General features: G+C 32.0%; 1 protein-coding gene across 1 annotated transcript in view; it reads right to left on the reverse strand.

Annotated features, from left to right (window-relative positions):
• LOC139494783 (uncharacterized) overlaps window positions 1-10,554 on the reverse strand; it is an 80,970-nt gene extending 70,416 nt beyond the window's left edge. Inside the window, exon 1 of the mRNA XM_071282974.1 lies at window positions 10,319-10,554. The gene's annotated coding sequence lies outside the window, so the exon portion shown is untranslated. The remainder of the gene's footprint in view (window positions 1-10,318) is intronic.
• Between the last annotated feature and the right edge of the window lie 7,750 nt (window positions 10,555-18,304).

An 18,304-nucleotide genomic window follows, 5' to 3' on the forward strand; every position in this document is an offset into this window, starting at 1 on the left:
TTTTATTTCGATATTACCTCTTTTTCTCCTATTAGTTCAACAGAAAAAAAGTACCTTTACAAAAATGTATGCTTCTATCGAAGGCAGATTGGGAGCGTAAATGATCAGTGACCCCATTTTTTTATTTTATTTTTCTATTAGGTATAAGATAGAGTTCATTTAAAGAAAAATAAAGCGAAATCCTATATTAAGAAAATAAATCGATTTAGACCCACAAGCCCCCTTAAGTGCTCCATATTTTTTTTTGTTAAGGCCGAAATAAAAACCAAGACTTTTCACTTTATCTTTCCAATTGATACTGTCAAATTTGTCTTTGCAATGTTTGAGTCTACCTAGTGATATACCTTCTATTGAGTTTAAGTCCAGAATAAGATCCAAAATTTTCTATTAAATTTAGTGCATATTTAATATCATTTTTAGATCTTAAAAGAGAGTTATATCGTCTGCTAGTTGTGCGATTTTTTCGGCTGTAAGTTTTTTTTGATCATTTTTTATTTGTATCCCTTTTAGATCATAACTATCCCTTATTCTATAAGCCAGTATTTCGACTGATAAAACAAACAATAAAGGCCATCCTTGTTTAATCTCCCGTTGAATCCCGAAAGTTTCAGAGATCCACCCGTAATTTGAATTAAATCCTTTTATATCATGAAATAGTGTTTTGACTCACTTTTGAAACAACTTCTTTTTAATGATTCCAATATATAGTCCCATTCTAATAATAATAATAATAAATACCTTATTTAAAGAGGGTAAAATCAGTTAGTACATTACTAATCTCCCCTGATGCCCTCTGAATAATTCAAAATATACAATGATATAATATATACATTTATATACATACTTTTTATGCAAAACAAAAGGCGAAAAACATACAGAATAGATTCCTGAACATATTTTGTTAATGATAGATGTACAAGAATATTGTTCTGGTGAGTGTAACGCTTTAAAAAAAGTCTATGAATAGTATAGCTCCATCAATATTAAGTTTTCAGCATAATCTATAATATCTTGAATTTGACGTATGTTGAATCCTATTTTGTAGGCGCATCAACTAACACAACTTGTAGTGACATAAAATCTCTATTGCGTTGTTTCTAGTAATGAAAAACAACGTCAAACTATAACTTCCTATTTCGCGTTTTTCATGAATTCAAAAAAATGTAAGCTTACAAAAAAGAGGAATTACGCGTCGCGCTGATATCTAGTGAACATTAAGCACAAATGGACACAAACGAAACTACACTATATTTAACCTTCCTTCTTATAAAAGATAATAAAATATAAATTTTTAACTATACTTTTTCCATTTGCGCCGATAAGTATTTCATTTTTTTTCTTTAACTTGCGTAGATTTTGTTTTTCATTTGCGCCGATTGTGTACAAGTTAATTATAGGTGAAAGTTATTTTTTGGCCCATATATGGGCATTATGTTTTCTGGTCTGTGCGTCCATTCGTTCTTCCGTCGTCCCGCTTCAGGTTAAATTTTTTGGTCAAGGTATGTTTTAATGAAGTTGAAATCATATCAACTTGAAACTTAGTACACATGTTCCTTATGATATGATCCTTCTATTTGTAATGCCAAAGTATAGTTTTGACCATAAACTCACGGTACACTGAACATAGAAAGCGATAGTGTGTTTGGGGCTTCCGGGTACTATGGACAAATTATTGTTTTAATCATCATATACACTTCTTTTGTGCCAGTTGTACACTTGTAACGAAGTATTTTAAAGCACCCAAAAAGGTTCACTGAAAACGTAATACAATGAATTATTATTGTTCTTGTCGAGTATTTATATGCCACACATCTGATATATTTCTTTCTTGTCATTTTAATTGTTCTATACTTGTTGTACTTACCAACAACGAAGTTCCGCATCTCTTTTTTTCTCGTGTCAAAACGAAGATCTCGCACAATATGACCAAAATTATCTTAAAACATAAGGGAACACTGTTTATATCGATATATTACCAGTATACATTCTAGATTTACTACATCTTTATGTATTTACTCGTAAAGTAAATATAGTATTGGGCTAGTGATAAAAAAGGCCCTATAGAAGGAATCAAATGGGCGCAAATGAAAAGTCGATTTTATTTTTAAATCGGTGAACATCTCGTACGCTTGTGTAACTTTACACTGGTAAATGTTAATGTCTTTATACGCTTACAACTTGAACTTATATGATTTTCATAATTGAGTATTCAGAAGGTTAGGCCAAACAACAATAATTTCTAAAAGTTTTGACATACTGGCAACGTATGCATTTAACTTATTTCTTGATAATTCACATAAAATAATGTCCGATCTTGCAATGAAGTTAACATTTATTTATACTATAAAAAAGAAGATGTGGTATGATTGCCAATGAGACAACTGTCTATAAGAGACCGGACTGACACAGAAATTAACAACTACAGGTCACCGTACGGCCATCAACAATGAGCAAAGCCCAAACTGCATAGTCAGCTGCTTATTTGACTGCTTTTTTTTTTAACAAATTCTTATAGTAAAAATTAAATTATGATGAAGTTTCATTGTCGTTTGTCATTTGTTTCATTTCATATTGTCGTAAGCGAAATGAAAGAGATTTCGCCTAATATCACTGAAACTTACAGCTACAGTTGGCTGTAGACCAAGCATTACAGGTAGACGGACCGAAAAAGTTAACGCGACGTTTATTCCCGTGCACGTCATGTTAACGCTGCGTTAAGTCCAGAAATTCAGTGGACATAAGAAGTAAACGGGTGTTTACTTCCGCGTTTTTTGTCCGCATCAACCAAAAACTAACCATATTAGCACTTTATTATTTAACTTTATATATTCGCATATAAATGAGTTATTTTTTCATATAAGGATGGATTGTATAATTCAAATGGTAGCAATTTTGGAACGGAATGACTAAACAAATTTGTTGGCATCAATTAAGAATGCTGACATCTCCTCTTTTTATTGAAAATAGTAAATTGTAAACAAATTTGAGTAGTTTTCAAACCTCAAACTGACTCGTATAAAAAAAATATTTGTCCGCATCAACCAAAACTGACCAAGTTAGGGTTTTATTATGTAAATCTTTAAAGCCGCATAGAAAATGAGATATATTTTCATGTGAGGATGTATTGTATAATACAAAAAATAGCAATATTGGAACCAGCATGTTCAGGTAGTTTTCACACCTCAAACTGACTCGTATTAAAAATCTTTGTCCGCATCAACCAAAACTGACCATATTTACACTTTTTTTATATAAATCTATATAGCCACATAGTAAATGAGTTATTTTTTCATGTAAAGATGAATTATATAATACAAATGAGAGTCATATTGGAACATAATAACTAAACAAATTTATTTGCAATAATTAACAGTGCCAGCATGTCCTCTTTTTATTCAAAATATTGAATTAACAAATTTCAGTAGTTTTCATACCTCAAATTGACTTGTGTAACAAATTGTTTTTTTCGTATTAACAAAAACTGACCATATTTGCACTTTATTATGTAAATCTTTATAGCCACATAGTAAATGAGTTATATTTTCAGGTAAGGATGGATTGTATAACACAAATAATAGCAATAATGGAACATAATGACTAAAAAAAATCTGCCATCAATTAAGGGCATACGATACAGTTACAGGGGAGGTAATGACGTTGCTAACGTAAAATGTTATTTTCGCGACGTCAAACTGTGACATATCGGGAAAAAATGCATTTTTCGACTGATTTTTTTCATTCAAGCTGATTTAATTTGAAAACGAGTTCATGGACCCCTATTTTTCAAAACGGCAATTTGTTTCATTTTGCAGGGAGATTATGTGACCCAAATTTTATAAAACTGTAAATAGAGGATTTTTTTTAATTTTGATAAACATGCAGCAAAATATGACGTCTTTTCCTCAATTCATGAACATTTGATAAATGTGAGTTATTTCTGAATAAAAAATGCATATTTTTTAGGATACTTATAAAATACAGAAATTAACGATTGTTTAACAAAAAACAATTTGTGTTTATCTTTTATAACAAAAAAGTTATGTCTTTCTTTCGAAAAAGAAATTACGGCCAAAAATCTGAATTTTGAGCAAATATACAAAATTTCGACCTCATTTTACTCAAAAAGTAGCACATTAAGGTATATTTTTTATTACATATTTGATTTAATCAGGTAAAAAATAGCCTATATGCAAATTTTCATGAACTTGTAAATACAGGATCAAAACTGTATCGTATGCCCTTAAGAGCGCCAGCATGTTCTCCAGTTTTTCAAAATATTGAAACATAAACAAATTTCAGTAGTTTTCACACCTGAAACTGACTCGTATTTAAAATCATGTGTCTGCATTAACCAAAACTGACCATATTTGCACTTTATTATGAAATTATATATAGCCTCATGGTAAATGAGTTATATTTTCATGTAAGGATGGCTTGCATAATACAAATGCTAGGAATATTGGCAGATAATGAATAAAAAAATTTGTTTCACTTCAATTTAGAGTCCTAGCATAACCTGTTTTTATTCAAAATAATTAATCGTAAACAAATTTCAGTAGTTTTCATACCTCAGACTGACTCGTATCATAAAGTGATATTTTCCTCATCAACCAAAACTGACCATATTAACAGTGAAGTATGTAAATATATATAGCTGCGCAGTAAAAGAGTTATATTTCCATGTAAGGATGGATTGTAAAATACAAATGATAGAAATATTGGCACATAATGACTTTAAAAAAAATTGTTCGTATCAATTTAGAGTGCCAGCATATACTGTTTTTATTAAAAATAATTAATAGTAAACAATTTCAGTAGTTTTCATACCTCAAACTGACTCGTATACTAAAATTATTTGTCCACATTAACCAAAACTAACCATAAAAGCACTTTATTGTGTAAATCTATAAAGCTGCTTAGTAAATTAGTTATATTTTCATTTAAGGATGGATTGTATAATACAAATGATAGCAATATTGGCACATAATGAATAAAAAAATTGTTCGCATCAATTTAGAGTACCAGCATGTCTTTTTTTAACTCAAAATATTGAATCGTCAACAAACATTAGTACTTTTCATACCTCAGACTGACTCTCATGATAAGATTATTTGTCCTCATCACTTACTATACAAATCCTTGCATCAACCAAAACTGACCATATTTGCACTTTATTATGTAAATCTCATAGTCACAAAGTAAATCAGTAATATTTGTATGTCAGTAGTTTCGTGATGGTTTGTATGTTAAAGAACTATTTAACAGCACTATTCAACACTCACATGACTGATCCATGTACTTTATAATGAAAAGTATAATATGTATAAGAAGTTCTCTTTTTGGTATAGTATTTTGTTAATATATTATGTAAGTTGATTAATTTTGTTTGTAGCATAACGTCCAGTGGCAATATTTCATTCATAATCTGATCAAGTACATTTTCGGACGTCCCAAATATCACTTATTATCGTTAGGGATACGTCTCTGGGATAAAAATGGTACAAATGGGGAATTAGGATTCAAAATAATGCATCGAGTTATAGCTAGGAATTTCAAGATACAGTTAAAAATGGGAAACGAAGCAACGTAAACAATGATGTTTATATCCCATCATATAAGAATATTTTCCCGATGTGTTGTTTAACCTTCTATCAGCCTCGATATTTGTACATGTAACTTATGAAAAGAAAATACAGAAAATCTGCTTAAAGTTATTGGAACCTAGTAAAATTAACATTCGAATTAAAATAAAGTGTTTATGAATTGTTCTGGTTTGAAACACATATACGTTAAATATAAAGAAAAATTCATTTTAATCAGATGAATGTACAAATGAACACGAAGTTTGCTTCGTAGTTTACACAATCAGTAAACATAAAAAGTAAACGCGCGTTTTTACACGTAAAAATACACTTGTGAAATCTGAAGTAAACGCCCGTTTACTACTAACTTAACGGACATACACGCCCGTTTACTCCGGTAGACATTAGAATTTTTCCATTTTGACTGCGTTAACGTAATTATAGTAAACGTTTGATTACTTCACTATAAACTGCTCAGAGTCTGGAAAGACCAGTTTTTGTACATGACCAGTAAAGTCGAGCACACATTTAACTCGACTAGTCTGGACATTGTTTCGACAGTACTCAACTGTAAAATTGTACTCGACAAGGTCTCGACTTGACTTAATTAGTCTGATTCAGTACTTTATGATCTTGGTGTAGTCTGAAATGATCTCGACCAAGGCTTGACAATGAAAAATAAAAATAAAACGTTAAAAATTGCATGCGACCAAAGCACTTTTTTTTGGTCTACCTTCACCAGGAACGCTCATAAGCCGAATATTTGAAGGCCAACATTTATAAAGAACCGAAAAAGTGGATTAAAGGTTAAAGATTATTGTTCAAAATGTACCTTCAATGATGAAATCTGCTGACATGATTGCAGATAGTAAGAAGTCGTAAAGCCAAAAAAAATCAAATTTAAGGGAATACACGTGTATTAAGTCATTTTATTGCCTAAAGTACAGGAGAAAATATGATACACATAATTAACCCTATCATATTATTTGGTCTACTGCGAGTTGGTAATTTTTCACTGTTACTTCTAACCGTTGCTGAATTATATATCTGAGACACTTAGCTAAAATTATAGAATGTTTTAAACGGATAACAACTTGTTTGATGCCGGTTTAAATAGACATTAACATTAACAGTAACTGTTCATTCCATTTTTTTCGCTTCGTTTCGCAGTTTACAGGTAGCCCTCTGTTCATCCTTTTCAAAAATTAAGAAAATCAAATTTTCAAAATGCGAAATAATCAAAACTGCACGTTTAGTTTTTAAAGTTTTATCAAATATCTAAACTCTCAAATTTAAAAACAAAATTTAGAATTTTAAAATTTTCAGTATTCGGTGAAAATTTCAAAATTTCATAACTTTTCAAAAAATCGGAATTTTGATATTTTAAAACCTTGATAAAAATTCCAAAAATTAAAAACTTTTTAAAATTTTGAATTGATTAGTATTACACGGACCGTTATAAACTTTATATCTAAAAAAGGAGGAAAATCTATTCCCGCTTCTCCAATTTACGTTGCGTTATACTTAAATCATTTACTGGATAAAGGCTTGTCTAAAAGTGTAGTGCAATCTGCCGTTTACGGGATCAAGTGGGCGCATAACATTCAAGGAATTCAAGATCTGACAACAAATTCTTTCGTCGTGAACTTAATGGAGGCAAAACGAAAACCACACAGACCGAAAGTGAAATAAGATCACGTTACCGCAGATGTTTTGATAAATTTATGTTCTAAATACAAAGATTCTAATGATTTACTTGTTATACGAGATTTAGCTATGATAATTTTATGTTTTGCTGGTTTTCCTCGTTATGACAAATTCGAAGTTAGCTCCATACGTTGTAAGGATTTAATTTCAAAGATAATAATTTTTCAATCAAAATATTTAAGAGTAAAACTGATCAATATACATTAGGGGATGAAATTTTTATTTGCAAAGGAGAGTCCATTGCCTATCCATATTTATTATTGAAAAGGTATTTTTACCCAGATTTGTTTTTTTATATCGATTTATGAGTTTTGAACATCGGTATACTACTGTTGCCTTTATTTAATTAGTTGAATCAGATAATTTTTTATTTAGACCAATTTACAGATCAAAACAAGAATGTATAGTTTTTAGGTTAAAAAGTTTTTCCAGATTTGCATTCTTTGAGTGCAGGTAGAGCTACTACAGCCACCAATTCAGATGAAAACTAACATTTTTGGAAACGGCACAGTCGGTGGAAAAGCGACACTGCTAAAGATGTTTACGTGGCTGATTCACTTGATCATCGGCTTCAGGTTACGAGAAAACATGGCTTGTGAATGCCTAGGATTTGAATTTTATTTTTTATTATAATTAATGATTTGATTAGCATCTTGTATTCATATTGCATTTCTCACGACCCTTCTTAGTTTTTCTAGTCTGTCTTCACAGCAAAAAGCATATTTGAGTAGAGTCTAATTTAGTTGGCCAAACTAGTAAGATCATACATTTTTCAACGTTTTGCAGTATAGCGGAAACATACTGTCTTAAAGTTTCTATCATATTTTGTATGGGTCAATAATTTACATTTTGATAAGATAGATGACCTCACGTTTTGTTATGCTAATTTGTTTTCGCGATTTTGTGAAAAAAAATGTATAGGTGGTCATTCTAGCCGTAGACATCGTAGTTAAAACTTCCTTTTCTGTATAAAAAAATCTTTTTATATCATCATAATCATAATGAAGTATCATTACCCAGAAACGGTTCTTGCATTACTGCGTGACGCTGGTTTCCAAACTTTTTGGCTTTTCCTGTGCGGCGAGTGTCTGTTTACGACTGGTATTCATAATATGAAACTTGACATTTGGAATGTTTTGAAGTTAATAAATATTTACTATAAGTGACGTGTTGCCGGAATTATATTTGTTTGTTCACCAAGTTGTGTGTATATTAATTAGTATATATACTATTACTGTGTTATATGATGTTTGAATATTTATATGCGATTACTGTATTGTTGCATTGGAATAAAGAATTTGATTAAATGCTAGCTCCAGTGTGTTTGCACGGCAAAATTCATATTTGAGTTGAGTCTAAGTTAGTTGGCCAAAATTATTGTGTAGTTAGGACGCATTGTGTATAAGTTGCATAACATTTGGTTGAGGCTAGAGAAATATGAAACGAAAAATGCAGCAACTTTTTCCATTTCTAAAGGGGCACAACTATAGTGCGGGTAAGTGACGCCATAAAAATTCAAATTTGATCTGTATTTTGTGGTAATAAGCATTTTTTATAAGTTTCATAACATAAGGTTGAGATAAACTAGAGTTAGAGATCAAAAACCAAATTTGGGACGTACAAACAAACGTACATGTACGGAAGGACGGACGTACAGACATAGGGACGGACAAGGGTAAAACTTAATGCTACCTTCTGTACGGCGGGGACATAAAAAGTCTATTCTACTAGCTTCATTTGTAGAATTTTTCCATTTCCATGTGTATTTTTTAAATTTTTTATCTTTATTTAATTTTTACCAAATGTCTGTCAGTTTGTGTGTTTTTATTAATTGTCTTAGACCATTGATTGGTCTTTTAAAACTTTTTATATAGTTCATTATTTTATTTATCTAAAGTTGATAGTAGATCATTCATATCTCCCCTTACTATTAAAGCACCAAGACTGTGCTCTTCAATTGATTTTTAAAATTAGTTTCTTGTCTGAACTTCATTAGGTGCATTAAGCTTATCTTGAATTTCGATATTGAGTAGGATACATTATAAATCTCACTTCATTATCACAAAATTCATTAATTATTTAAAATCAAGTGATTTGTTACTAAAGAAAGATACACCCCTCGAATTTGTTATGCCTAGGCTATGAATATGTTTGCCATGGATTTATCGTTAATTTGCTTTATCATATCTTTTGACATATGAGTTCAAGTGCCAGTGAAACCAAGAGAATAACCTTTAGCGGTTTTTTTTCTCTCGCTAGATTTGACAATTTAGTGACAAATGTTTAACTTTAATATTAAAATATTTTAATTGTTAATCTCTTAAACGGTATATGTAAAGCTATCTACATTTGAATACCTGTGCTGTCTATCGAGACTCGGATAAACAGAAAATTATTTTTAGACCTACAAATAGGATTGGTAAAGTTAATTTCTATTTTTAGCTTCATTGCCGAATTTACACAAACGCCTTTAGTGGGATTTCCAGTGAACAAAAACAAACGAAAATTCACTCTTCTTATGATTAAAGTCAACAATAAAACAATAACGGTGACGAAACTGATCAAAAATTATTTCTAAATCAAAATTGTACATTCTAAAGAAAGTTAAAACTATTTGTTTAACTGTGAAACATACAGTTTTACACATGCAAATTCACGATGTTTTGTGTTCAGTATTTATCGAGATTATTGCGTTAAAAGCTGTTAAACTGAAATATAATAACTGCCTATCTTTGCAGCATATTGATAAAAAAAAATATGGAAAAAATCATGTATATAAATTTGTATCTATTTACAAAGCACATACGCTTGGGTATATGATACAAATAATATTTTTGGTTTGTTGATTAAAATATTAAATTTTCTATATTTATACTACATATTTATAACTACTGCGCATGTATCACCAAGTTTCGAGGGATTTTACCAACTCAGAGAAAAGCCGAATTTTGCTATCCTTACTAAGAAACAGAAAGGCAACCAACTCGACGGCGTCTTTGTGCTGTAGATAAATAATAAAATTGACCTACCTGGATTTCTCATTATTTTTTATGGAAAACGTGCCTTTCACGAAGTCAGATTACAGACGTCGTTTCTATTTATCAAATTGGTCTTGTTCGTAACATTTTACATGTTTTAAGTCCATCTCTGTGAATGTCTTAAACGGTCTATTTAAAGCTATCGGAATTTAAATACCTGTGCTATCTATCGAGACCCGGATAAATACAATATTATTTTTAGACCTACAAATAGGATTGGTAAAGTTAATTTCTATTTTTAGCTTCATTACTGAATTTCAAAAAACGCCTTCATTGGAATTTCCAGTGAACGAAAACAAACGAAAATTCACTCTTCTTATGATAGAGTGCAGAAAGTCAACAATAAAACAATACCGGTGACGATACTGATCAAAATCTTTTTCTAAATGAAAATTGTACATTCTAAACAAATTATTTGTTTAAGTGTGTTATTAGAAATATCCAATTATCTATATTTATACTACATATCTATAACTACTGCGCATGTATCGACTAGTTTTAAGTGATTTTGCAATCTCAGAGGGAAAAATATACAATTTTCCCATCCTTACTAAGAAACAAAAAGGCAACTATCTCGGCGCTATCTTTGTTCTGTAGATAAATAATAAAATTGACTTATCTGGATTCCCCATCGACTTTTATGGAAAACGTGCCTTTCTCGCAGTCAGATCGCAAACTTGGTTTCTATTTATCAAATTGGTATTGTTCGTAACATTATAAGTCCATTTCAATAGATATAAGAAGATGTGGTATGAGTGCCATTGAGACAACTATTCATCCAAATAACAATTTTTAAATTAAAATCAAATGGTCGATCGTCCATCACATCTGTTTACATTCAGTTATTGTTCGGAAGTAATCGTATCACATTATTTGTTTCATGCGTACTTGCAGAAATGTTAGGGGAAAGTCCGGGGGAAAAAGAATTTCCTTTAACAAAAGTTCAGAAAAAGTACTTTCCCTGAATATTGACAGTAAACTTTCGGGCATGTAAATGTGAAAAAGTCAAAATAGTCAAAATAAAAAATTTTGCTATCCATACTAAGAAACAAAAATGCTACTAACTCGACGCCATCTTTGTGCTATATATAGATAATAAAATTTACCCACCTGTATTACCCGTCGAATTTTATGGAAAACGTGCCTTTCTCGCATTCAGATCGCAGAGCAAGCAATTTGATGTCAATTATTCTCCATGGAAATGATATGTGCTAAAGGTAATATACCAAGTATCATTTGCCTACCACCAGTGGTTCCTCATACAATGACATAATCACAAACTAATATATATAACCTAAGCAAAAGTTTCAATGTCAATAGACTGAGCGGGTGAAGCCAACAAATAGTCAAGGAAATGAGATGTACAAATGCTAATCAAGTTGGATATCATATATAATTGGCCTGCCATTAGAGGTTCCCCAGAAATGTACCTAATCCCAAACTAATACATTGGTGGTGATACCACCGCTAACACCAGTAAACACCATACCTATTTCTGTCTTGTTGACTCCGTCAAAATATGATGTATCTGGATAGCGTATCTATTTCTTGTATGAGCCTCTTCAAATTTAAATTGAGGTTTTCTCCCATGGATTGTTTTTATCAAGTGAGGGGGCATGGGGGTTATTGTGCTCGGTCACTTAAGGTCTTTTGTTGTTATACACAAAGATAAGAAGATGTGTTATGATTGCGTGCCAAAAAATTGTCTCCGTTGAAATTTTGCAAATATCCCAGAGATCAAATAACACGGATGATTAATATTGACCATTTGGTAAATGGACGTGTTCAAAGCGGCACGTACATGGTGGTAATAAATTAAATTGTTGAATAAAATAAATCTTTAACTTTTTATAGGTACCGTAGGAGGTCCACCGTATTTTTTCTTGACATGCCAATGAGAAAACTCTCCACAAGAGACCAAATGACAAGGAATTAAATAACTATAATTCACTGTACAACCTTTAACAACGAGGAAAGCCAATACAGCAAAGTCAGCTATAAAAGTCCCGGAAATGACATATACGTAAAACAATTCAAACGAAAAAGCTAACTCATGAACAAAATAGGGTTCAGAAAGCAAATATGTTACACAGCAACAAACGACAACCGCTGAATTACAGGTTCCTGACTTTGGACAGGCATAGAATTTATGTACAGAATTTGGCGGGTTCAACTAGGTTGATGATGACAGACCATTTCCCTAACCTGGGACAGTGCTGTAACAGTAAAACATTAAAACAAACTATGATAATCAGATGAAAAACAGTCAACTCATCAGAGTGATTCTTATATAGAAATCAAAAACATTGATTGGACGTGGACAGGAACTTATACATCCACACAACAGAAATACACTTAAGAACATATATGAGAGTACTCGCAGTTACTGACAGCTAGTGCAAAGCCAATAACAACTTATTTAAAAAAATCATGCATCTATAAGTCTATATCTTTATGTCAAATACTTTTTTATTTAAGAATTTCTGGTGGCTATGATTTCATTTTTATTTAATTATGTCGGGGCCATTTAGTGCTTGGTATGTGGTGAGACTGTCTTTCTATGTTGTAGATCATATGGCGACCCCTAGATGCCATGTTCTATTAAATTAAGATGGGGTCTCGTTGACGCGTTCTCTATATCTTTTCGTTTTTACATTCAGTGTGAGATTGAAAACTATAGGACAGGACTACCCTGATTATTTATAATTTCAAGATTACAATCAGATTGGTTGTATTGCTGACTCTGAGAAATAACATTTACACATTTGATGAAAATGAATCTCTGTAGCTCTACAACAAGGTTACGGCAATTGGACAAAAGACTTGTCTTATAAATTGTAAGAATTTCCTGCCAAACTCTTCCGTCCGCCATATTCACGCCAAATTTATTAAATTCGACGTAAACAAAAAATGCGCCTTTTTTTATATTTCTTGATCAGTGTAACGGGAGAGGGTCGGTGACAACACCTCCCGGGACGTGTAGCGGCCAGTACTTCATCTCTATTCGACCATTTGGGTACCTGATATCAGATTATGGCTGAACAACAGACAATAAATCAAATGAAAACTATATTTATTCACAAATGTACAATAAATGTATTAAACAAAGTCTGATAAACAAGAGTTAGGAAACGTTCCCAAATGAAGTTCAAAAACATAGGGCTTCAAATGCAAAATGAAAATAAAGTGTTCCTAGAGTTAGTCCTAAGTAAAGTAATATTGCTTCGCGTTGTGTTTTTAATGTAATAACTTGCACCAAAAAGGGGTGACTAACTCTGGCGAACTGCACCGAAGTGGTGGCTTACTTTGTTCTCGAGTAGGATAATTTTCACCCCGGCGAGACTCAAGTCACAGTGTAGATACTATTCTGTACGCTATCCGGAAGTCGCGATTTTCGAAGCGATGATTTCCAACTGGCTAACAGGACGGTTTTACCTACGGTAACTTTTCTCATCATTTGTTTACTCCTATATCTACAAAGTGCTTTGAACATCTTCAAGGTATATATAGCATCATAAATATGAGTAACTGTAACAAAAACATGCATTAGAATATAAAATATACGTGTGCATCACATCAACTTGGTAGAAAAAAGTGAAATCGATGGACAATTTTGCTCTCGTAGTACAAAGCAAATAATCTTTTATTGCAAATATTTGCATCAGTTTACAGGTAAATATATACTGTTTCAATATTCTTTTCGTATTTAAGTAGAATATTCGTATTTCCCATAAAAAAATATGTTTTCCTTGAGGATCCCAAAATAAATTACTGTACGATCAGTCTAGAACTGACTGTATTCTAGAAGCGATTTCAGATTTTTTGACTGTATGACCAGTCGTGATTTTGAAGAAAAAACAACAGCAATTTGAAGGTATACACGTGTATATGTGATATTATGAACTATCCAGGGAACTATAACGTGTAATTACTTTCATCAGATAATACAAATATATTTCGGATGAATTTTTTAGACGGCAAAATAATTGTATTGTCTTATTTAAAATCAAATGCCTAAAAAGTAATACATGATTCGCTTGTGGACTTTGTAATAGTGTATCCTTACAGTTATCTGTTAAGCTATTACATTTTTAAAGATTATTTACACCGTCCGCCGTTGACCAATTGATGATAACATAAATCACACTTTTTAAATTACAAAAAATGGATAAAGACAGCTTTGCGTAGAGGGATAATTCATGTGATATAATTTTGGTAAGTTTACAGAAATAGAAGGTCCATAATTAAATTGAGAATGGAAATGGGGAATGTGTCAAAGAGACAACAACCCGACCAAATAAAAAACAACAGCAGAGGGTCACCAACAGGTCTTCAATGTAGCGAGAAATTCCCGCACCCGGAGGCGTCCTTCAGCTGGCCCCTAAACAAATATATACTAGTCCAGTGATAATGAACGCCATACTAATTTCCAAATTGTACACAAGAAACTAAAATTAAAATAATACAAGACTAACAAAGGCCAGAGGCTCCTGACTTGGGACAGGCGCAAAAATGCGGCGGGTTAAACATGTTTGTGAGATCTCAACCCTCCCCCTATACCTCTAACCAATGTAGAAAAGTAAACGCATAACAATACGCACATTAAAATTCAGTTCAAGAGAAGTCCGAGTCTGATGTCAGAAGATGTAACCAAAGAAAATAAACAAAATGACAATAATACATAAATAACAACAGACTACTAGCAGTTAACTGACATGCCAGCTCCAGACTTCAATTAAACTGACTGAAAGATTATGATTTCATCATTTGAACATCAGGCACAATCCTTCCCGTTAGGGGTTTAGTATCATACCATCATAACATATATGAGAGGAACATAACTTACGAGTGATGTCCTTATACCGATGATAAAATTTAGTAAATGTTTTGACTAGTTTGTGATATCGAAAACCCTGGTGTAATAATTTTTCAGTAATACATAAATTTCTCTCGTTAAAATCTAAAACATTGTTACATACACGAGCGAATCGTACAAGTTGAGATATATAAACACCGTTTAATAATCGAGTAAAAAAGGAGCAATTTCAGAAAACTTTAATGATTGGTTTAGGAGGTGTTGGATATACCCGATGGGTGCCCCCCCCCCCCCCCCCCCCCCCCATATAATGTAATGTTCAAGTCCGTATCTTATATAAAGAAACCCCATAAAAGATTTTTATTAAAATTCGAAATAGACGGTACACAATACAGTCATTATCATTTATGATAAGGAATCCGAATAAGATTAATTAATAGTTATATCAGTGACGGATTCAAAAAAAGGGCATCCGGCAGTTTGAAACCCTTTTTTAACCATCAATTCATTTGTATGGGAACATATATTTGGAATCCCCTTTTCTCCTGGATTGGACCCCTCTTCATTTAAAAATGGCCGGAACCCCCAATGTATATTAAGTGGTTTATGAGGAGATGCGCTTACAAAACCGGCGAAACATATTGTACCGGTCCAACGGACGAACGGAAAGACGGACTTCTTTATCACTATAACCCCCCGCTTGACAAAGTGCTGTACAATTGAGTGTCAAAAAGACAGTTTTCTCGTTTGAATTGTTTTACATTGTCTTATCGGGGCCTTTTATAGCTCACTATGCGGTATGGGCTTTGCTCATTGTTGAAGGCCGTACGGTGACCTATAGTTGTTAATGTCTGTGTCATTTTGGTCTTTTGTGGATAGTTGCCTCATTGGCAATCATACCACATCTTTTTTATATAGCTCTACATCTTAAACAAAGTGAAGGAACTGTGATCAATTATAGGCTACAGTACGGCCTCGAATGTGTGTAAATACATGCATTTTTATATAACAACTAAATCTGTGTGTTTGTACAATTTTAAGTATAACGGAGGACATTTCTGAAACTTATATACTAGAATACATTAAGCCTTCCTCATATTTTAGCAACATTTAAACATCCTTATACTTAATGTAGTAAGTCGAGTACATCCTATCAAGCTAAAACATGTTTCATAAGTTTTCAGGATGTGAATGTATTGAAATATATTTGTGTTATTTATTAAAATGCCACCTTCAGTCTTCTAATGTATCGTAAATAACTTTGAAATCACCACTAGAATACAGTGACATAAAGACTGATCATACAGTTTCAAAATAAACAAGCGAGACTGATCGTACAGTGAGAAATTCAAACAAGTGTAATTTTCTTATTTCTGGCTTCAAAGATCTGGTTGAAACTTTTACCACCACTTGAAATATAATTCATTGAGTTAATTAAGTCTGGTTTTTACGTTAATTTGTACACTAAGAGGGCAAAAAGATTGTTTTTCGGTTCGCCGACTGATTTTTCTTAGTGATGCACTTGAAAATCTCTTGATTAAGGCAAAGACACGAATATTGAATGTGCGGAATTTAATTCTAAACCATTTAAGAATATCGATGTCGGCTGAATTAATCATTAAGCAATGTTCAGATGATCAACTTACCGTTTAATTCAGTATACCCATCAAATTTAAAATGTGATCCAAAAAGTTCTCGCTTCGAAAATCGCGACTTCCGGATAGCGTACAGAATAGTATCTACACTGTGAAGTGGAATGATACATTCTGTAGAGTATTTTGGAGGCCTGTGCAAGGCTGACTACGACTCAAAAGATGTACTTTATCGTGAACATGTCAACAATAAAATATTCTATTCATTGCGATCGAAACAGAAGAGGGAATTAAAAATAAATTGGAATTAAGTCTACTTCTTAATCAAAGTGTGAATAAGTTGATCAATTTTAATCATTCGTAGAGCACATCACAATTAACTTTTGTGAATAATTTTAAACCAGGGATTATTTTTAGTGGTTTTGGATTTTTCTTTTGATAAAATTCAATTGAGCAATTAAACAGTATTCGATAGAATAGGTAGTGTTTGATAAATAATATTTTAGCAGTCAATTAAAATTAAGGCGGGAGATACGAAAGGGATGTTCAAAGAGACAACACAATGACATAAAAAAAAACACTCAAAAGACAAACGAGAGTGCGCCAAAAAAACTTTAAAATATTTACACTGATCAATATGAACGCAACCCAAAAACTGGGATAATCTTAGGTGCCCCTTGAGAGTTAGTAGAGCTTGCTCCAAGATATCCGATTAGTCTTAAATATTTTAAAAAGATATGTTTCAGAAATCATTTCTTTTGTTTTAAATCTTGGTTTATCTCTTTAAATGACCTACAAGGATCTAAAAGGATGACATTAAATTAACTTTTTGATACATGACGATGAAATGTACACTTTTTTAATGACGATAATAAAACGACTTACTTTTAATTATTTCTAACAAAAAACGGTAAGGGTTAATTATTAGAGACCTCTGATGAATCACGATAAGGATACGATAACGAATCACGGTATTTTATTTGTATTTGACGCCTGACGGAAAATGACATTCCTATCCTCATACTGTGTCCATAGCTTTTTATTGCAAATAAAGTCATATCCTCTAAACTTCAAAGAACGAAACAATTATTCGATTGAATATTACAAACCAAATGTTTGGCTGAGTTAATCAGGTATAATTCATTAGACATAATCATGCACGTGTATGCCTTCCCATAACTAATCGCGAAATTGATTCTATGGAATATTTAATTAACGGAAAAAGTGACTGAAGAAATTTCAATTACTGCTGGTTTTATATCCTGTTTATGACACTTAAAATACTACATGTATTTCATATGAACTAAACACAGAAGTTTCCTTTCTACAGAATCTCAATCAAAAGTGGATTCTTAGAAATTTTACAGACATACGTCACATCTGCCGACCATAATCATTAAAAAAGTTAGAACTATTTTCAAAACGTTTAAATTTCCTAAACACTATATTCACCTTGCTAAATGGAAAGACAGAATTCTTCGTCTCATTACACTGAGCCTTTTCTACAAAATCATTGTCTGGTGTAATTAAAACTGATTTTAAACCATGTTGATCCCGAGAAGAAATTCA

Source organism: Mytilus edulis, chromosome 11 (assembly GCF_963676685.1).
Source record: "Mytilus edulis chromosome 11, xbMytEdul2.2, whole genome shotgun sequence".
In the NCBI taxonomy this organism is placed as follows: Eukaryota; Metazoa; Mollusca; class Bivalvia; order Mytilida; family Mytilidae; genus Mytilus; species Mytilus edulis.